This window comes from Gopherus evgoodei, unplaced genomic scaffold, assembly GCF_007399415.2.
Source record: "Gopherus evgoodei ecotype Sinaloan lineage unplaced genomic scaffold, rGopEvg1_v1.p scaffold_37_arrow_ctg1, whole genome shotgun sequence".
Taxonomy (NCBI): domain Eukaryota; kingdom Metazoa; phylum Chordata; order Testudines; family Testudinidae; genus Gopherus; species Gopherus evgoodei.
The window spans coordinates 1,924,156-1,946,197 of record NW_022060049.1 but is presented as its reverse complement, the minus strand read 5'-3'; the positions used below and the strand labels follow the sequence as shown (position 1 = coordinate 1,946,197).

The 22,042-nt window shown below is 46.9% G+C and overlaps 1 non-coding gene across 1 annotated transcript; it reads right to left on the bottom strand.

Annotated features, from left to right (window-relative positions):
* Nucleotides 1-2,526: 2,526 nt before the first annotated feature.
* Nucleotides 2,527-2,609, bottom strand: TRNAS-AGA. The gene has a single exon. It is a non-coding gene; the product is annotated as a tRNA-Ser (tRNA).
* Nucleotides 2,610-22,042: the final 19,433 nt, after the last annotated feature.

Here is a 22,042-nt window from a genome sequence, read left to right as displayed (position 1 = left end):
ACAGGAGAAAGGACAAAAGAAGCAAGAGACAAAGAGAAAGGATAGAGGTATGGATGGAGGAAAAGGTGAAACAAAAAGGATAAATCCTAATGTCCCCACTGATTCTAAGGGACAAAATCCCAGGTGCGGAATAAAATTCTGCCTCCTTAAGCTCGTGTTTTCCATGTCTAGAATTCAACTGTCACCAGATGGATCAGACTGAACAGGTTTCAAACCTCGAGGAGGCTCTTACCTTCTAAACAGGGATGGCTGTTTTCTAGTAAAATCAGGCAAAGGGAAGGGGAAAACTCAAAAGAGGGTCCTCCTGGCGCTCACGTACGTGAACCCGAATACTCTCTGGGGGCTTGTCTACATCAGAAAGTTGCAGCGCTGGTGAGGGAGTAACAGCGCTGCAACTTAGGAGGTGTACACATCTGCAGGGCATCACCAGCGCTGCAACTCCCTGTTTGCAGCGCTGGCCGTACTCCCGTTTTGTCTCGGGTGTAGAGGATCCAGCGCTGGTGATCCAGCGCTGGTAATCCAATGTAGACACTTACCAGCGCTTTTCTTGACCTCCGTGGAAGGAGGAAGCCTCTGGTAATCAAGCTGGTCTCCTTCCCCGGCTTGCTCTCGCATTCCCGGAACCCCGAGCAAGCAGGTCTCCTTCCCTGCGGTTTGCAGGGTGGATCAGGGAACGCGAGAGCAAACCGCAGCGAAGCTGGTCTCCTTTCCCGGTTTGCTCTCGCATTCCCGGAACCCCGAGCAAGCAGGTCTCCTTCCCTGCGGTTTGCAGGGTGGATCAGGGAACGCGAGAGCAAACCGCAGCGAAGCTGGTCTCCTTTCCCGGTTTGCTCTCGCATTCCCGGAACCCCCCTTGAAGCCGCCCAACAGCGCTGCAGTGTGGCCACATCTAACACCACTTGCAGCGCTGGTTGCTGTAAGTGTGGCCACTTTGCAGCGCTGGCCCTATACAGCTGTACTAATACAGCTGTAACAACCAGCCCTGCAAAATTTTAGATGTAGACATGGCCTCAGTCCTCAAAGAGAGACCTGGAGAAGGAGACTTGCTGAAGCAAAGCCACAGGGGTCTCTGAGGTTTCCCAGGCTCCTTGCCCCTGTCCTGCCTTGCTGATGTCAGCATCTCTCTGTGAGGTCACCCCCCCATCTTTGACCAATAGTCTGAGGTCCTGCAAAAGGCCTTTGTGATGTCATTGCCACACCCCTCCCTTGCTGTGCTAATGTCTTGCCCCTGGCCAGGCACTTTGGAGATTTGAGCTACTCCCTGTGGTCACCCAATTCAAGGAGCGTTCGTTCTAGGAAGCAAGCTGTTAGTTTTGGATCCGCTGCAAATTTTGTCAGCTCACTGTTTAGCAGATCATTTATGACTATGTTGACTAGACCTGGTCCCAGTACAGACACCACTAGTTCCCTGTTTCCATCCTGAAAACTGACCATTTAGTCCGACCCTTTGTTTCCTATCTTTTAACCAATTATTGATCCAAGTGAGGACCTTCCGGAGGTGAAAGTAAGCCGATATGTTCCGGTATGGGGTACCGGCAAGAGCCAGTATGCTCTGACAGCCCGGTTTGGCTTCCCCAGGCTGGTGATTTAATAGGCCCGGGGCTGCCTGCAGCGGCCGGAGCCCCGGGCCCTTTAATTCACCTCCTGAGCCCCCTTGCGGAAGCCCCAGGGAGCAAATCACTGCCGTGGATGCTGCTCTCTCCCGCTCTGCCAACACAGAGCAGAGGCAGCAGAAGCTTCCTTACAGTGGGGGGGGCACCGTTGTCTGAACTGTGGCACCCCCATGACACCTCTTCCCTAAGGACCCACACTCACACCACCTCTCCCCCCAAGGCCACACCCACAGAATGCCTCTTCCCCAAGACTGCACCCTTCCACCCTCCATCATTTGTCCTAACAGCCAGTAAAGAGTGGTGGGGCCATGGCCCTCTAACCCCCCTGTTCCAGCACCCCTGACACAGAACTAAGCAGGCAGCAGTGTGTGCGTGTGTATGTGACAGAGACTGCTGTGCTGAGCTGAGCCAGTGAGAGAAGGGGGGTTGATGTCAGGGCTGTCCCCTGCCTCAGGACTGGTTGCTTCCAGCATCTGTCTGAACTTAGAGACAGTGTGCCAACACAATCACTCTTCCACACGCACACACTGTCTCTCCCCCGCATACACACAAGCTCTCTACCCCACCATGCACATTGCAGTTGAAAAGTAGCTGGCAATCTAGTAGGATGCCCATGGAACAATGGGATAGAAACCTGCATTATGTGATGCTGTACCAGCCCGTGAGGCATTGCAAACCCTTCCCAAAGCACCCTAGAGCCAGTTGCACAGTGGAATAGCTACCCACAGTGCACTGCTCTCCATGGCAATCCAAGAGATGCCAGCATGGATGTGCTCTGGGGACACAGGGTGGACATGCAACAGCTGTTCAATTAAAACACTTTAACTAAAGCCACATTAGTCTTCCATGTAGACAGAGCTTAAGAGTGAGACAAGACCCAGCTTTGTTGAAACTGAAGAGCCACAACTTTCTCCATAGCTGGCAGGATTTGAACCTGCACAGGGAGTCCCCCAAAGGATTTCTAGTCCACCACCTTAAGCACTCAGCCACAACTACTTGCTGGCTATATAGCTCTCACTACACTCTAGTTCTGTTCTCACTGAGTGATCAGTTCCAGTTGTTTCCTCAGACCAGCTTCCACAACACACACACTGCTGTGCCGTTGTGTAAGTGTGTCCATGGTTGAACAGCAAGAATTCCTGCTCCCTTCCCTTCTGGCTGGAGCATGAGGAGAGTATGTTTGTGGTTAATGATGTTGCTGTAGCTTGTTGTCCATTTCCTGCCTTGATCATTCAGACAGTCCCTTTCCCGTCATATCCCCAGCACATCAATGATTGCAATAGCAGGGGGCAGGTTTTCTCTGGGGCACTGAGCTTTGCCAGGGGGTTGGTGGCTCCTGTCTTTGCTCACTCTGGAGTAAACTCAGCTTTTTATTCCATCCTTGATGTTTCAAGGAATAGCAACAGATGACCAAAGAAAGAGGTGACAGGGTGGGTCTCAGGGGAGGGACAGAGAGGTGTGGGTGGTGGGTAGAGCAGGCCAGGGGAGGGGGCAGAGAGGTGTGGGCAGGGTGGGTCTCAGGGGAGGGCTCAGAGAGGTGTGGGCAGTGGGCAGGGTCAGTCTCAGGGGAGGGGCAGAGAGGTGTGGGTGGTGGGCAGGGTGGGTCTTGGGGGGGCAGAGAGGTACAAGCAGTGGGCAGGGCAGGTCTCAAGGAAGGGGCAGAGATGTGTAGGTGGTGGGCAGGGTGGGTCTCAGAGGAGGGGCAGAGAGGTGTGAGCACTGGGCAGGGTGGTTCTCAGGGGAGGGCTCAGAGAGGTGTGGGCGATGGGTAGGGTAAGTCTCAGGGGAGGGGGCAGAGAGGTGTGGTCAGGGCAGGTCTCAGGGGAGGGGGCAGAGAGGTGTGGGCAGGTGGGTCTCAGGGGAGGGGACAGAGAGGTGTGGGCGATGGGCAGGGTGAGTCTCAGGGGAGGGAGCAGAGAGGTGTGGGCAGGGCTGGTCTCAGGGGAGGAGGCAGAGAGGTGTGGGCAGGGGGGTCTCAGGGGAGGGCTCAGAGAGGTGTGGGTGATGGGCAGGGTGAGTCTCGGGGAGGGGGCAGAGAGGTGTGGGCAGCAGGCAGACCTTGGGGTAGGGGGTGGAGAGGCATGAGGAGACCGTGGGGGAGTAGAGGAGCAAGCGAAAGGTGGACCAGCAGGCCTCAGCCAAAGAGGAAGAGCAGGGGTGGGAAGTGGCCAAATGGGAGTGAGGGCAGAGCACAGGTGGGGCCTCAGAGGGAGGAGAATGAGGGAAGGGGGTTGAGTGGGGGGACAGCACCACAGTCTGGGCAGGGCCGCCCACAGGATTTAGGAAGCCTGGGGCAAAACAATTTCAGGGGCCCCTTCCATAAAAAAAAGTTGCAATACTATAGAGTACTATATTCTCATGGAGGCCCCTGCAGGGCCTGGGGCAAATTGCCCCACCTGCTCCCCCCCCTTCTGGATGGCCCTGCCCTCAGCCTCTCCTTGTAAGTCCTCTGCCCCCTAATTATTTTTGTTGCCCTCCCCTAGACTCTCTCCAATTGGTTTCTGTATTGGAATGGGCACGAAAACTGGAAGCAATGCTCCAGATGTGGCCTCGCCAGTGCTGAATAGAGGGGAATGATCACTTCCCTTGATCTGCTTGCAGTGTTCCTACTAATCCAGCCCAATATGACCAGTTACCCATATTAAATGCAGACACAGCAAGATTTGATAAATTGGTTCCTGTCCATTCAGGAGGTTATTTCCCACCTATTTATAAATAATGAAGATGCTCTAAGTGGAGGGGAGAGAGCTGTCCTGTCCATGTAGTTAATCCATCTCCCCAAGAGGCAGGGCCGGCGCTTCCATTTAGGTGCCTAGGCAATTGCCTAGGGCGCCAGGATTATTGGTGGGCAGCATTTTGCTGGGGTGGGGTGGCAAGCGGCTCCAGTGGAGCTGCTGCAGTCATGCCTGTGGAGGGTCCGCTGGTCCACGCTCCTGTGGACCTCTCACAGGCACCACTGCGGCAGCTCCACCAGAGCCATGGGACCAGGGCACGGGGCGGTGAAATTGCCATGCGCCTAGGGCGCTAAAACCCCTAGCGCCAGTCCTGCCAAGAGGTGGTAGCTCTGTCACTGGGGGGAAGCTATGCTGGTGTGTGTGCAAGTTATAGTGTCTACATGTATATATAAAGTTTAATCAAACCCCATTTTTAAAACCCCTGTGGGCTGGGAATAGAAAAGGAGCTCTCTGAGGCAGAGCCTGTCCTTCAAAATCCTTAAGATCACTGACTTGCCTATGCAAATATCATGGGAGTATAGCTCAGTGGTAGAGTGTTTGACTACAGCTCCAGTAGTCCTTAGTTCAAAGCCAAGTGCTCCCTCACAAACCTGTTCCTTTAATAAAAATAATTCTGTTTCCAGTATGTTCAGGAGCTCTACTAAATAAGGGTCCCTGAAATGAATGGACACACTCAAGGTTTTCCTGTGCAAATGCATAAAAACCTAGCAAACATGTCCCTCTGCTGAAATCAGTTCCAATCCTCTAAGTGTCTAGGTTTGTTTTCATCAATTAAACAAAGGCATATGAAGACACATTTGCAGTGCCTTGGCCTCCATGGGCTACAATGTGCAGAAGAACAAGAACCACATCCATTTGGGAGGAATGGACTAGTCTGTATTACGTTTGGTAAGTAAGTTGCCATTGGGACTGAAAACTCTACTGGAGATGGGCAAGAGCTTGTAAAAAAAATAAAATAACCAAGATTTACCAAACTCCCTGTTACACATTCAAACCTCTCTTTGTGCCCACAATATCAATTGGGGCTCTAATAAATGGCAACCTTCCTTTAACGCAGATCGTTGTTCCTTGTAACTTCAGATGCATTCAAATGGCAGCTGTTTACAGGTCATGGGCTGCTAATTCATGAGCAGGAGCAGAGTCTCTGTAAGTTTACCGACCATAGAGCTCGTTATGTCTGCATCTAAGTAAGTGCAAAGTTATTTCAATGGCTCCTACACTGACATCTGCCCCTTCTGGATGGTTAATTGCACTATTTGGAACCTGCTCATAAAATTGTGCCCTTTCTGGGAGGAAGTCAAAACTGCCGAAGGAAACTCCATTGGGGTTCAAGGGCAGCTTAGGCAAGGAGGTGATGAGACAGCACAGGTGTCTCAGAGCTTCTCTTTCATCACAGGGTCAGTGGGTGCTACTAGCATGACTGTGGGGTTCTATTCCTAGCTGTGGGAAGAATGGGGTGTCTAGTGGATTAGAGGTGGGGGCCTAGAAGTCAAAGAGAAAACATCTCCCTTTTCAGCTTCAATGCACATTGAACAAGAACATGGCTTCTCATCTCTTAGGTTTCAGAGGAGCAGCTATGTTAGTCTGTAACCTCAAAAAGAACAGGAGTACGTGTGGCACCCTAGAGACTAACAAATTTCTTAGGTTCTGTTGCCATCCTGGGGCCATTTCATTTCACTTCTTATTGTTAAAAGGTTTGGGTACTTCGCACAGAAACGTTATTTCCTTGGGAGAGATGGAGAAGTGGAAGCTGCATTGATTTAATCCTCTGAAAATTAGATAAGGATTAAAATATTCCCCAGACAGCTCAGTCCCAACCATTCTCCCTCACTGCTGCCAGTGAAGCTCAGTTCTGTCCCACGGCCCCAGGAACTGCTAGGTGCAAGTCCTGGGTCTGATGTGCAGTAAGAAAAAAAAAAGATAATGGATGTACCCTATCTCCTAGAACTGGAAGGAACCATTGAATCCAGCCCCTTCCTTCATTGGCCAAACCAGACAGTGTCTGCTTAAAAGAATAAATGGACACAAATCAGATGTCAAGAATTATAACATTCAAAAGCCAGTCGGAGAACACTTCAATCTCCCTGGTCACTCAATTACAAACCTAAAAGTCACAATACTACAACAAAAAAACTTCAGAAATAGACTCCAACAAGAGACTGCTGAATTGAAATTAATTTGCAAACTGAACATCATTAAATTAGGCTTGAATAAAGACTGGGAGTGGATGGGTCATTACACAAAGTAAAACTATTTCCCCATGTTTATTTGCCCCCTACTGTTACTCACACCTTCCTGTCAACTGTTGGAAATGGACCATCCTATCACTACAAAAAGGGTTTTTTTCTCCTGCTGATAATAGCTCTCCTTAACTGATCACTCTCGTTATAGTGTGTATGGCAATACCCGTTTTTTCATGTTCTGTGTGTGTATATCTATCTATCTATCTATATAGATATATATATATCCCTTCCTACTGTATTTTCCATGCATCAGATGAAGTGGTTTTAACCCAGGAAAGCTTATGCTCAAATACATTTGTTCATTTTCTAAGGTGCCACAAGTACGCCTCCTTCGTTTTCCAGATAAATTAATGGAGGTTAAGTCCATGAATGGTATTAGCCAGGATGGGTAAGGAATGGGATCCCTAGCCTCTGTTTGTCAGAGGGTGGAGATGGATGGCAGGAGAGCGATCACTTGATCATTACCTGCTAGGTTCAGTTCCTCTGGGGCACCTGGCATTGGCCACTGTTGGCAGATACGATGTGGGGTTGGATGGACCTTTGGTCTGACCCAGTACAGCCATTCTTATGAAGGGAGGGGCAGAGCCTTGCAACAGAGTTTCTGTACTGTAGTGGTTATCACATTTGCCTCACATGCAAAAGGTCCCTGGTTTGAAACCAGGGAAAAAGATAAGGGCTTAATTCTCCCAGCTCCTACTAGCCTGTCCCTGCTGTCATAGGAGTAGCAGTGATTTGTATGCTCAAAATGCCTGCTTTACTTCCCCCACTCCCACTTTTGTCTCCTCTCCCTCTCTGAATGCCTGTGAAATGGCATTTACCCTTCCCACTCCCTCCTGGACTACTCGAGGGATGAATGGGCTGGTTGAAGAGCAGAAGAACTTCCAGGTAGACAAGGTGTCTGGGACTCTAATTAGGCAGCACTCACACAACCAGAGCATGGACACTGCCCAAAGTGGAGTCTGACCAACCAGACACAACCAAGTCATCTCTAGTCGCAGGCCATGAGGTGCAGGCCCTTAAAAGGGGAAGGAGCCATGTGCTCAGGAGAGCACTCACAAGCTTGTACCTCCAGTGAATGCCCTTTGCCCGGACTGCCTGGCCAGTGGTTCTCTGCATTGTATTTCATTGTGCCTCAGGAAGACTCACCTTCATCGCACCGTCCATAGCTGCGCTGTGGGACAGTTCCCTTGCAGAATTCTGACATCTCCAGTGCCATGCCAGTCCTGGGAACATGAGTATGCAAGTGTGAGTGTGACACTCCCCCCCTCTTCTTCTTTTGAGCTTAGCTGTCAATATAATAAACCTGCTGCTTTCTGCCAACCTCTGGTGCATCATTAGTCCTCCCTATGCTTACTAGCTGGCCAAATTTTGGGTAACACCTGTGATAAACTCAACCCCAGCAGGATAGAGGATGGTGAAATGAGCTGAGAAAAAGCCTTAGCTTCAGTATGTCCCGTACGGTCCACGCTGGAGCTCTTTTTGGATTCTGGGACTGCATGGTCACCTGTGCTGATCGGCGCTCCACACCGGGCAAACAGGAAATGACGTTCAAAAGTTCGTGGGGCTATTCCTGTCTACCTGGCCAGTGCACCCAAGTTCAGATGGCTGTACAGAGTGATCAAAATGGTGCACTGTGGGATAGTGCCCGGAGGCCAATACTGTCAAATTGTGGCCACACTAACCCTAATCCGACATGGCAATACCAATTTCAGCGCTACTCCCCTTGTTGGGAAGGAGTACAGATATTGGTATTAAGAACCCTTTATATCGATATAAAGGGCTTCATACCCTAACCCTATCCCTAACCCAACCCTCACCCTGACCCCTAACCCCAGCCCTAACCCTAAACCCTAACCCTCACCCTCATCTTAACCCCTAACCCCTAACCCTAAACCCTAAACCCTAACCCCAAACACTAAACCCTAAACCTAACCCAACCCCAACCCCAACCCTAAACCACAATCCCACCCTTAACCCCAAACCCTAATCCTAAACACTAACCCTAACTCCTTAACCCTAACCCTACCCCTAAACCCTAACTCCTTAACCCTACCCCTAAACCCCAACCCCCTACCCCAACCCTAAACCCTTAACTCTCATCCTAAACCCTTAACTCTCACCCTAAACCCTAACTCCTCACCCTCACCCCTCATCCCAACCCACACCCTTAACCTAAACCCTAAACCCTCACCCTTAACCCCAACCCCAAATCCTAATCCTAAACCCCAACCTCACCCCTAACCCCTACCCCTAACCCTAAACCCCAACCCCTAACCCCTGACTCTAAACCTTAACCCCTTAACCCTACCCCTACCCCAAACCTTAAACCCTAACCCCTAAACCTTAACCCTAACCCCTAAACCCCAACCCCCTACTCCCACCCCAACGCTAAACCTAAACCCTAACCCTAATCCCTAACCCTAACCTACCCTAACCCTAATCCTAACCCTAAACTCTAACCCCTAAACCCCTACCTCTTAACCCTCACCCTAACCCTAACTCCTCACCCTAACCCCAAAAACCTAAACCTAACCCCTAACCCTGACCCAAAACCTAACCCTAACCCTAACTCTATCTCTAACCCCTAACAATCCTAACAACCCTAACCCCAACCCCAAACCCTAAATGCTAAACCCTAACCCTAACCCCTAGCCCTAACCCTAGCCCTTACTCAAACCCCTAACCCCTAAAGCTACCCCTACCCCTACTCCTAACCCAACACCTAGCCCCTAAGCCCTAAGCCCTAGCCCTAACCCTAGCACTTACCCTAACCCCTAACGCTACCACTACCTTTACCCCAACACCTAACCCTAACCCCTTAACCCCTAAACCCTAACCTGTAACCCCTAACCCCAACCCTAAACCCTACCCCGACCCCTAACCCCTAAACCCAATCCCAACCCTACCCCTACCCCTAACCCAAACCCTAACCCCTAAACCCAACCCCAAACTCTAACCCATACCCCAACCCTAACCCCTAAACCCAACCCCAATCCTAACCCCTAACCCTAAACCCTAACTCCAACCCCTAACCCTAAAACCTGACCCTAACCCAAACCTTAACCCTAAACCCTACCCCAACCATAAACCCTAAACTCTAACCTTTGACCCTAACCCCTAACCCTAACCCCTAAACCCAACCCCAATCTGAAACCCTAACCCTACCCCCAAACCTACCCCCTTACCCCTTAACCCCTACCCTTAACCCTAACCCTGACCCTACTCCTAACCCCTAACCCTAAACCTCACCCTCACCCCTAACCCTAAACCCAACCCTTAACCCTAACCTTTGACCCTAACCGTAACCCTAAACCGACCCTGACCCTAACCTCTAACCCCTAAACCCGACCCTGACCCTGACCCTAACCCTAAAACTAACCCCCTAAAACCTTAACCCTAAAACCTAAACCCTACCCCTAACCCTAACTCTAAACCCTAATCCCTAACCCCTAAACCTAAACCTAACTCTGACCTCTAACCCCAAACCCTTGACCCCTGACCCTAAATCCTGACCCCTAAACCCTAACCGTAGCCTACCCCTAACCTTGACCCTCACCCTAAACCCTAACCCTGACCCCTAACCCTACCCCCTAACCCTAACCTTTGTTCCCTGTCTTTTAACCAGTTCTCTATCCCTGAGAGGATCTTCCCTCTTATCCTATGACAACTTAATTCATATTAGAGCCTTTGGTGAGGGAGTTTGTCAAAGGCTTTCTGGAAAGCTAAGTACATTATGGACACTGGATCCCCTTGTCCACATGTTTGTTGACCCCTTCTAAGAATGCTAATAGATTCGTAAGCTACGATTGCCCTTTACAGAAACCATGACTCTTGCCCAACAATTCATTTTCTTCTCTCTGACAATTTTATTGTTTCGACTAATTTGCCCGATACGGACTTTAGACTTACCCGTCTGTAATTGCTGGGATCACCTCTAGAGCCCTTTTTAAATATTGGCGTTACACTACGTATCTTCCAGACTGGAAGTTCCAGTTGTTGAGTACAAAGGCCTATTTCAAAAAGAAGTTATAAACCCTAGTTAATAGTTCCAGAACATCATGTTTGAGGTCTTTCAGAACTCTTTCAGCAAGGCTATCCAGTCAATTAATTCTAAAACTTCCTCTAGTGACACTTTAGTCTGTGTCACTTACAAAAGCCAGCTCAGGATTGGGAATCTCCCTAACAGCCTTAGACGTGAAGGCTGAAACAAAGAATCCATTTAGTTTCACTGCAATAACTTTATCATCTTTAAGAGCTCCTTTTGTATCTGCATCGTCCAGGGGCCCCACTGTGTTTAGCAGGCTTCCCCCTTCTGATGTACTTAAAGAAAACATTTTGTTATTACCTTTGGTGTTTTGGGCTAGCTGTTCTTCAAACTCCTTTTTGATTTTTCTCATTACAATTTTACACTTAATTTGGTAGAGTTGAGGCTCCTTTCTATTTACCTCGCTAGGATTTGGCGCCCACTTTTTAAAGGCAGTCTTTTTATCGCACACTCCTTCTTTTCCATTCTTGTTAAGCCACCGGGGCTTTTTTTTAGTTCTTTTACTGTGTTTCTTAATTTCAGGTATACATTTAAGTTTGGCCTCTAGTATGGTGTCTTTAAAAAGTGTCTATGCAGCATGCAGGGACTTCACTTTAGTCGCTGTACCTTTCAATTTCTATTTAACTAACCCTCTCATTTCGCATAGTTCCCCTTTTAAATTAAATACTACACTGTTGACCTGTTGAGATATTCATCCCACCACATGGATGGTAAATGTGATACAATTATGGTCACTATTTCCAAGCAGTCCTGTTACAGTTATCTCTTGGACCAGCTCCTGTGCTCCACTCAGAATTATACCGAGAATTCCCTCTCCTCTTGTGGCTTCCCGTACCAGCTGGTACAAGAAGCAATCATTTAAAATATCAAAAACTTTGTGTCTGTATTTCATCCTGAGGTGACATTGTATTAAATCATTATGGGGATAGTAGAAATCCCACACTATTATTGAATGCTCAATTTTGATAGCCTCTCTAATTTCCCTTAGCATTTTATCATCACTATCACTGTCTTGGTCAGGTGGTCGATGATACATCCCCATTGTTATATACTTATTGGACCATGAAATTATTATCAATAGAGATTCTATGGAATATGTGGCTTCACTTAAGATTTTTTACTTCATTTTCTTTCACATATAATGCCACTACCCCCACCCCGGCATGACCTTTTCTGTCCTTCTGATAAATTTTGTCCATCAGAATGATTGTGTCCCATTGATTGGTCTCACTCTACCAGGTTTGTCTGATGCCTGTTATATCAATATCCTCCTTTAACATGAGGCACGCTAGTTCACTCCTCTCATTATTTAGCCTTCTAGCATTTGTGTAAAAGCACTTTAAAAACGTGTCACTGTTTGTTTGTCTGCCCTTTTCAAACCATTGTTTAGGTGAATGTTTCTCATCTGATCTGGCCCCTATATACTCTTCCATCCTCTACTCCTGACTATCACTTAGAGAATCTTTATCAATAGATTCTCCTCTTAGAGAAGTCTCTGTCTGATCCACATGCTTCTCCATCTCCTAGTTTAAAAACTGTTCTGCAATCTTTTTAATGTTAAGTGCCAGCAGTCTGGTTCTACTTTGGATTAGGTGAAGCCATCTTTCCTGTATAGGCTTCACCTATCCCAAAAGTTTCCCCGATTCCTAATGAATCTAAACCCCCTCCTCTCTACATCATCGTCTCATCCACGTATTGAGACTCTGAAGCTCTGCCTGCCTATCTGCGCATGGAACTGGGAGCATTTCTGAGAATGCCACTATAGAGGTCCTGGATTTCAGTCTCTTCCCTAGCAGGTTTAATTTGGCCTTCAGGATGTCTCTCCTACCTTTCCCGATTTCATTGGTACCCACATGTACCACAATCACCGGCTCCTCCCAAACACTACATATAAGTCTAGCTAGAGGTCTCAAGAGATCTGCAACCTTTGTGCCAGGCAGGCAAGTCGCCATACGGTTCTCCCGGTCATCACAAACCCAGCTAATTTTCTAATGATAGAGTCTCCCATTACTAATACCTGCCTTTTCCTAATGACTAGAGTTCCCTCCCCTGAGAGGTAACCTCAGAGCGAGAGGATACCCTTAACACCTTCTGGAAGAAGGGTTCAAACTATGGGAAGGTTTCCCTCTGCTTCCCTCAGCTTTTCATCCTCCTGCACAGCGCAGGGCAGTCTGACCAGCAGTGGGACAATTCTACAGTGTCATGGAAAACCTCATCAACATACCTCTTTGCCGCTCTTAGCTCCTCCAGTTTTGTCACTCTGGCCTCCAAAGCCCATACGCGGTATCTGAGGGCCAGGAGCTCCTCGTACCAAATGAAAACATATGCCCCTGCCCATAGGGCAGGTAATCACACATCTTACATTCAGCATGATAAGCTGGCTAGGCCCCACTCTGCTGCTGGGCTTCTGCCTGCATGGTCTTCTAGTTAATGAAAGGATTTTATTTCAATCAAGGAGTATCGAATTCAGTTTAGTTTATAGTTGTAATAATAGCAAGGGACCCTTGCCCCCTTCCCACTCCCCCACTTGTGAAACTGCCTGTTAGCAGCCCCTATTCAAAAGTGATTCTTGATTGGGCACTTCATCTACAAATTCCTTTTGCGAGAAATTGATCAAATGCTTCACTAATGCTACTTAGAATTATACACATTGAAATACAAATGTATAGCTATTACTCATAACTTCAAATACAAAAATGATACACACAGCATAATCATAAGCAGCCAATTATAACCTTGTCATAGACACTGCACATGACCTCCTTGGTACACGATTTGGTGCAATAAACCCTTTTTTGCACAGCATCACAACCCTGCACTTATATCACCGATAGACCCCAGCCGTCAGCGGGTACGTTCGAGCTGGGAGCTTAATGCATGAGCCTCTACAGCATGAGCTAAAAGGCAACAGGCTATTAGCTAAGTCCATAGTTTATCGTTTAATTCCCTCAATTTGTGGGCTTAGCGCCACTAGTTGGTCCAACAGAAGCAGGCCCTCCCTTCTCTCAGGGAGAGGGACCTTCAGGTAGTTGCTGAGAGAGAGATCCTGCCTTCTTTCTGTATGTCTCTCCTAAGTACCAGCAGCACTCAATGGTCTTTCCTCAGTATGCTGTGGGGAGCAGGTCCTGAGTACTAAAAGCCTGAAGAATCTCTCGAGCACTAATTTTTTAAAACTATTTTTATCAGTGAATTTGGAGAAAACAGATAATCATTGCTGATAAGGTTGGTGGGTGACAAAATATTGGAGGAGTGGTAATTACTGATGAGAAGACAGTGATACAGCGCAATCTGGCTCATTCGGCAAACTGGCCCCAGTCAAAGAAAACGTTTGACCATGCTGGCCACACATACAGAATGGGGGCGTGTATACGGGAAAGCAGTGACTCTGAAAAAGATTTAGGGGCCAGAGTGATGAAACAACTCAAGATGAATGCCCAGTGTGATGTTGTGATGAACAGGGATAAAACAATCATTAGACGTAGGGGCAACTCCTGAGTGAGAGAGGGTGGTGTAATGATCCTGGTTCTAGTGGAACCTATCTGAGAGTGCCAATTCAGGACAAATCACTTCAAGCAGGGCAATTAGAGCCCAGAGTTTGAGGTATTCCACATCTAAGGCAAACCAAAGCCTCCAAACAGAGAAGACAGCAGTTTTACCCTGCTGGCCAACCACCAGTCACATAAGCGATTCCCTTTGGACACTGCAGTTTCCCAGTATCAACGCCGCTGTCACTCGGTATGGGGACGAATGGTTATTCAAACCAATAGCCCAGTAAAAAACAAACTTGGTTAATGGGAAGTAATTAAAATTAGATTTATCTGCCTGACCTGTGCTGTGCAGAACAATGTCAAGGAATTTTCATCTAAAAAGACTTTAGGCTGCACTACTGGCGATTTGGTAGAGATCGCTCGTCAGAAACATTTATAATGAGGGTTCATTATTAATGAGAGTGCCCTGCTGATGATTTGAAAGCGACAATTTCTTAAATATTCTTCATCTAAAACCCACTAGGATTGCTTATGGTTTAGGGGAGATTGCTTGGTGAGAAAGACGCAATATGAGAAATTGATTCCTAAGCACGTCTAATGACAAATTTCTCTAGGAATATTCATCTAAAAGCAATTAGGCTATACACTGTTTATGGTTTGGAAGTGATGGATTGGTAAAACAGATGATTTTTTTCATACCTAATGTAGGCTAGGGAAAACTTTACAAGAAAGCAAGCTGAAAAAGCCTTTAGGAACGTCTCCTGGTGGTTTGGCAGAGATCACTTTGTGAGAAATATGAAAAATTAGAAACACTTTCCTCATATGTGCCAGAGACATTTTTGTCTTGGAATAATACTTCATTGTACAGCTGATGACCCTGAATGGGCCATCGAATATGCGAGGCAGTGCTGACACCAAGATGTCTGGGGTTGGGGGGCGTCACCCAGAAACGCTGCACAAATCTGGAAATACAGATATACTCTACGTAACTATAAAGCACAATACAAAGGTGATACAAACAGAACCAAAATTATCATACTTGGAAAATCATAACATTTTTCACTGATACTGGGATGCATAACTAATGGTTTGGATGAGATTGGTTCTATAGCATTGGTGAAAATGATAAATTCATTCCTGATCTGTGCCACTGACAAATTTCTCAAGGAAATCTGGTGTAACAACCAATAAGATGCACGGTTAATGTTTATGAACAGACTGTCTCATGAGAAAGAAAAAAAATTAATTGGTCCTTACTTGTGCTAGGGCTCAATATCTCAGGGAATGACACTTCAAACTCTATTAGCGTGCACTCCTATTGGATTGGAAGAGTGTGGTGGGTGAGAAAAATGAAAATTGAGGAAGTCATTCCTGATGTGTTCTAGTAAAAACTTTCTCAATGAATCATGCCTCAAAAGTCATGAGGAATATTTCCTGGTAGCTTAAGAGTGATCGTTTCATGAGATAGACGAAATATGAGAAATTTATTGTTAAACTGGTCTAGTGATAATTTTCTCAAGGAATATTCATCTAAAAGCTATTAGACTACACTGTTAATGATTTGGAAGTGACGAGTTTGTGAGACAGATGAAAAAATGAACATTTCATGCTTAAGGTAAGCTAGGAACAACTTTCTCAAGGAATCACACTGAAAAGCCATTATGAACTCTCCTAGTGTTTTGGCAGAGATCGCTTTTTTAGACATATGAAAAATAAGATTTGTGCTAGGGAGACATTTTTTATAGAATGACCCTTCAAAATCCATTAGGGTACAGAGCTAGAGGTTTTGAAGAGATCGGTTTGTGAGAAACACGAATAATGAGGAATTTATTCCTGGTGTGCTAGCAGGGCCGTCCTAAGGCATAGGCAACATAGGCAGCTGCGTCAGGCACCTGAAAATTTGGGGCACCACTGGGTCTTAGTGTCCACCTCTTGTTTTCCTATCCCTGTTCTGACCCTTCCTGCAGGCTCCCACAGATGGCTGCTCTAGCCTGGTGAGTCTTCCTTGGGAGGGAATCTAGCAGTTAAAAGTGAAAAAACCTCCAGCCTGCCAGACCTATTAGCACAATATTGAAACTGTTAAAGAGACATTCAAGGGGTAATAAAGCCATTTAACAGGCATTTGCCAACCCCAAGGTATATACTGACAGGTTTCAGGGTGGTAGTCCTGTTAGTCTGTATCAGCAAAAACAAGGACGAGTCCTTGTGTCACCTCAAAGACTAACAAATTATTTGGGCATAAGCTTTTGTGGACTAGAACCCATTTCATCAGATGTCCACGAAAGCTTATGCCCAAATAAATGTTTATACTGTCAGTTTCTGACTTTACTGACAAAAACAGTTGTGCATTAATGTAATATTTACACAGAACATGTCAGTCTACAGGACCTTAGTTTAAAATTTGCTTTAAAAATATTTCATTAGTGAGCTGGTGAAGATTATAAAATCACATTTCTAAAAAATGCTTGCATAGAGTTTTAGATGCACAATCTTTAGCCTTAAATGTGTGGATCTTCAGACATACATTTTTTAAAATAAATCCTTCAAAAGACCTCCCTTATCTAAAATACACATTTTAATTACTATAGTTAAAAAAAAAGTGCTTCCAAGTCTTCCTGTCCTTTCTGTCCATCCCTTCACCACCTCTCCCCCCACTCCCCACTGAAGAGAGCCCTTAAAGGGACAACAGAGCTGGACAAAGAGTTCCCTTTCTTTACTTCTGACTATCCGACAAACTAGTTTTAAAGAACCCTCCAGCAAAATCAGTACCTTAGTAAGACAAAATCCTTGTTATTCCTAAAATCTTTGGAAACATATTTTTTTAAAGTTGGTGAAATTTCATAACCATGTCTCTTGTTATGGAGATCACACAAAGTAAATTACTGTTCCCTTTTTCTAAAAGCAATGAACATTGTTATGAACACACTAAACCTCTCTGATTAATTTAAAAGAATGTCTTTGTTTCAGTGAGTTAAATATGTAGTAATCTGGAATGCTGGCTTAAGATTTGAGTACATTTAAAATATAAATTCAACTTAGAAATACTGATGAAGAAAATGTAAAACAGAGAAGAGCTACATCATGTATTCCATTATATGTAATGTTGTATTCAGCAGGACAGCTGACTCACCCTTACTATGAAGTTTTTGCAAATAAATCTCTGACAAACTTCAGGGCATATCAAAAAACCTGTGACTGACATTTTTTATTCCCAAATTTTAGTGCTTTTAATTAGGTACTTTCTTCATGTCCATTCTGCATGAGGGAGAGTGCATGGAAGTCTCTGCGGGGAACTGTGACTCTCCGCCACCATGAGGCAGGCTGGGCATCTCATTATCCTTTGCTGTCAAGTCCCTCCTCCCCCTCCCCCACCAGGCTGTGAGCTTGGGCTGCCATCCGGCATAGGGGCACCAGTTTAATAATACTGCGTAGGGCCCCATAAATCCTAAGGACGGCCCTGTGTGCTAGGGACAGCATTCTCAAGTACGCGCGCTGAAAAACGAATAAAGGTGCCATACTGATGCTTTCTAAGACATAGTTTGTGAGAAAAATAAAAACCACGTTGCTAAGGTGTGATAGTGAGAAATTTCTCTAAGAATCTTACATTAGCTGGTGAGAAACATGAATAATGAGGGTCATGCCTAATGTGAGCCACGGACTACTTTCTAAAGGAATCACACTGAAAAACTAATGAGTGGTTCCTGACGATGCTTTGAGAGGGACAATTTTCTCCAGGATTTTTCAAAAAACTCATTAAACTGCACTGCTTATAGTTTGGTAAAGATCAGTTTGTGAGAAACACTAAAAATGAAAATTTCATTCCTGATATTTGCTACTGACAATTTTTGCTAGGACTCAAAAGCCATTTCAAATTTTTCCTTTTGTTTTGGCAGAGATTTTTTCTGATTCTGAGAAACAGTAAAATTTACACAGTTATTCCTGATCTGTGCTAGTGACAAATTTCATAAGGAATCCATTGAAAAGCAATTAGGGTGCTCTGCTGATGCTTTGAGAGAGACAAATTTATAAAACAATCTTCATCTAAAATCCTTTAGGATGAACTGCTTATTGTTTGGAAGGATTAGTTTGTGAGACAGAGGAAGAGAATGTCATTTCTGATCACTGCTAGGGAAATATTTCTCAAGGAAGCATGCTTTGAAAGCCATTAGGATACCATGCTGAAGATTCGGAAGAGATCAGTGCATAAGAAAAAAGATAAATGAGTAATTAATTCCTGAGCTGTGCCAGTGACAAAAACACAATCTCAAAAACTCTTTGTCCAAAATCCATTAGGAAGCGATGCTAATTCTTTGTTCTTGAGAAAGAAAAAAAAGAGATAATTATGTTCCTGGCCTGTGCTAGAGATACATTTCTGAATGAATCATGCTTCAAAAGCCGTTAGGTTTCACTGCTAATTGGAAGTGATCTGCTCATGACAGAGAAAAAAATCATTTTTGAGCTCTGGTAATGACAAATGTCTCTAGAAAACATCACTTAAAACCCATCATGGTTTCCTTTCTCATTGTTGGGAAGACATCAGTTCCTCAGAACGACGAAAACGAACGTTTTGTTCCTGATGTGTGATAGGGATATTTTGTCAAGGAATCATGACTAAAATGCCATGAGGATACACTGCGAATGGTTTGGAAGAGGTCCGTTCGTGAGAAAGAGGAAAATTGTCTTCTTTCATGCTTTTAATGCATAAACTAAATGTTCCATAATACAGCTAGAGAGACCTAAGGAAACCGAGGCTAAAGGGATGATGAAAACTAACCCCGTGTGCCTCCAGTGAACTCATTGTCAAAAGTCGCCCTTTTGCTTTTTTTCCTCGCTCTCAAATTTTCAGGCTTCTCTCTCCCTTTTGGGGAACCCGTCTCTACCGACTCACCAGGAGAGAAACTGAAATCCTTCGCATGCGCATACCATGATATTTGTCTGTAGCCCTGATCAGGAATGTATTTCTAAGTCTGATGGAGTGGGTATTCACCCATGAAAGCTTACTCTCCAGTACATCTATGGCTTTACTCAGTTTGGTACTTTAATAAAGCGATTACGACCAAACCACGAGATTTCCCCTGACATTTAGATGGCGACTCCATGGGTAGTTTGTCTGATGCAGCATGACTGTCTCATATGGTAAATTTTTTTCAGACTCTCCCCCCCCAGCAAACCAGCTGCAGTTTATGCTAAAGACTTTTAGAGTAACTTTCCATGTGATGTTTTTCACTAGCACTGCTCAGGAATGACGTTCTCACTTTTAGTTATTTTCATGATCCAGGGTCTATTAAAGAAGCAGGGGCTAATCCTAATGGCTTCGAAGGAAGATGCCATGAAAAATATCATCACTATGAATTGTTCATTTATAGTATTATTATACCAAGGAATTGCTACAAGAAGACTAAGTTAAAGACTTTCAGAGCACTATTCAATGAGAAATTTAGGGATTCCTAACTGTGATGGGGTGATAGCTGGAACCCATATCCCTATCTTGGCACCGGAGCACCAGGGTACCCAGTACATAAACCACAAGGTATACTTTTCATCAACATCAGCGTGGGATGGCTGGGAAGGGTTCATGATGTTAGCATCTTCAGGAACACTACTATCTTTTAATGGCTGAAGCAAGGGATTTACTTCCCAGAGCAGAAAATAACAGCTGGGGATGTTGAAATGCCTATAGTTATCCTTGGGACCGAGCCTACCCCTTAATGCCATGGCTCATGAAGCCATACACAAACAGCCTGACAGTAGTCAGGAACTGTTTATCTATTGGCTAAGCAAGTGCAGAATGGGGGAAGACTGTTTCCTGATTAAAGACATCATCTAAACCAATATTCCCATTGTTATTGCTGCTTGCTTTGCGCCCCGCAATATCTTTGAGAGTAAGGGGAGACGTGTATGGCAGGTGAGAGGTTGAGGCAAAGGGCCTGGCCCTTGATTATGTGCAGCCAGACACCAGGGCGGTTAGAAGAGCACAGCAGTACGTGCTGCGCTCAGAGATGCTTTGAAAACCAGTTTCATGACTGATCAGGCTATGGTGTGAGTGTTGTATTTCTTTCTCCTTGATGAAAACCCGCCCCCTTGGTTTACTCTACTTCTCTGTAGCCAGCTGACCTCCCCGCTTTTGCAGAAGTAATAAAGTCATTGTTACTTCACAGTCATGCAGTCTTTATTAATTGAATCACAAAAATTGTGGATTAACTGCCAAGGTAAACGTATTGAAGCCAGCCTTCTGTTGCTTGGACAATCCTCTTGGGGGGAGTGACTGGCTCTCCGGAGGCCTCCCCACCCAGTTCTTGGCCATCTGGGTAAGGAGATTATGGAACTTGGGGAGGAGGGCTGTTGATTACACAGGGGCTATAGGGGCTGTTGGTGCTTTTGCTGACTTTCCTGCAGCTCAATCATACGCTGGAGCATATCCGTTTGATACTCCAGCAGTCGCAGCATTGATTCTTGCCTTCTGTCAGCAAGCTGACATCACCTAGCTTCTTCAGCCCGCCACACTCTCCTCACCTTCCTATTGTGCTTTCCCTTACTCTGACAGCATCTGACTACACACATTCTGGTGTGCTTTGTCAGTGTGAGAGGACAGAAGTAGCTCTGACAACATCTCATCCCGAGTCCTTTTTTTCCTTCTAATGTTCGCTAGCTTCTACTAAGGAGACACATTTGCAGTTGGTGGGGAAAAAGGGATATTGATAGTGAAAAAGACATATTTTAGAGAAAAATAGGCTGAGGCTTTTCCAGTAAACCTCACTGTTCACATTGGGTTGGGGCCCCCAGAGGTTGGGCCCCTGGAGCTGGGGTTGAGGGCCCCAGGGGTTGGGCCTCTAGAGCTGGGGTTTGGTCCCCCAGGGGTTGGGACCCTGGAGCTACGGGTGGGACTCCCAGAGGTCGGGCCCCTGGAGAGGGGGTTGGGGCCCCCAGGAGTTGGGCCCCTGGAGCTATGGTTGGGGCCCCAAGGGGTTGGGCCCCTGGAACTGGGGTTGGGGCCTCCAGGGGTTGGGACACTGGAGCTATGGTTGAGGACCCCAGGGGTTGGGCCCCTGGAGCTAGGGTTGGGGCCCCCAGAGTTTGGGCTCCTGGAGCTGGGGTTGGGGCCAATAGGGGTTTGGCCCCTGGAGCTAAGGTTGAGCGCCCCAGGGGTTCGGCCCCTGGGGCTGGGGTTGGTTCCCCCAGGGGTTGGGGCCCTGGAGCTACGGTTGTGGCCCCTAGGGGTTGGGCCCATATAGCTGGGGTTGGGGCCCCCAGGATTAGGGCCCTTGGAGCTACAGTTAGGGGCCCCAGGGGTTGGGCCCCTGGAGCTGGGGTTGGGGCCCCCAGCGGTTGGGCCCTTGGAGCTACGGTTAGTGCCCCCAGGATTTGGACCCCTGGAGCTAGGGATGGGGAACCCAGGGGCTGGGCCCCTGGAGCTATGGTTAGGGCCCCCAGGGGTTGGGCCCCTGGAGCTAGTGTTGGGGCCCCCAGGGGCTGAGCCCCTGGAACTGTGGTTTTTGCCCACAGGGGTTGGGAACCAGGATCTAGGGTGGAGGGCCCCAGGGCTTGGGGCCCTCGAGCTAGGGTTGCAGCACCCAGGGGTTGGGCCATTGGAGTTACGGTTGGGGCCCCCAAGGTTTGGGCCGCTGGAGTTTAGGTTGGGGCCCCCAGGGGTTGGGCTCCTCGATCTATAATTGGGACCACCAGGGGCTGGGCCCCTGGAGCTAGGGTTTAGGGCCCCCAGGGTTGGGCCCCTGGAACTACGTTTGGGGCCCCCTGGGGTTGGGCCCCCGGGGCTACGGTTGGGGCCCCCAGGGGTGGTGCCCTGGAGCTGTGGTTGGGGCCCCCAGGGCATGAGCCCTGGGAGCTAGGGTTAGGTCCCCCAGGGATTGACACCTCAAACTTGGGTTGGGATACCCTGAATTTGGGCCCCTGGAGCTGT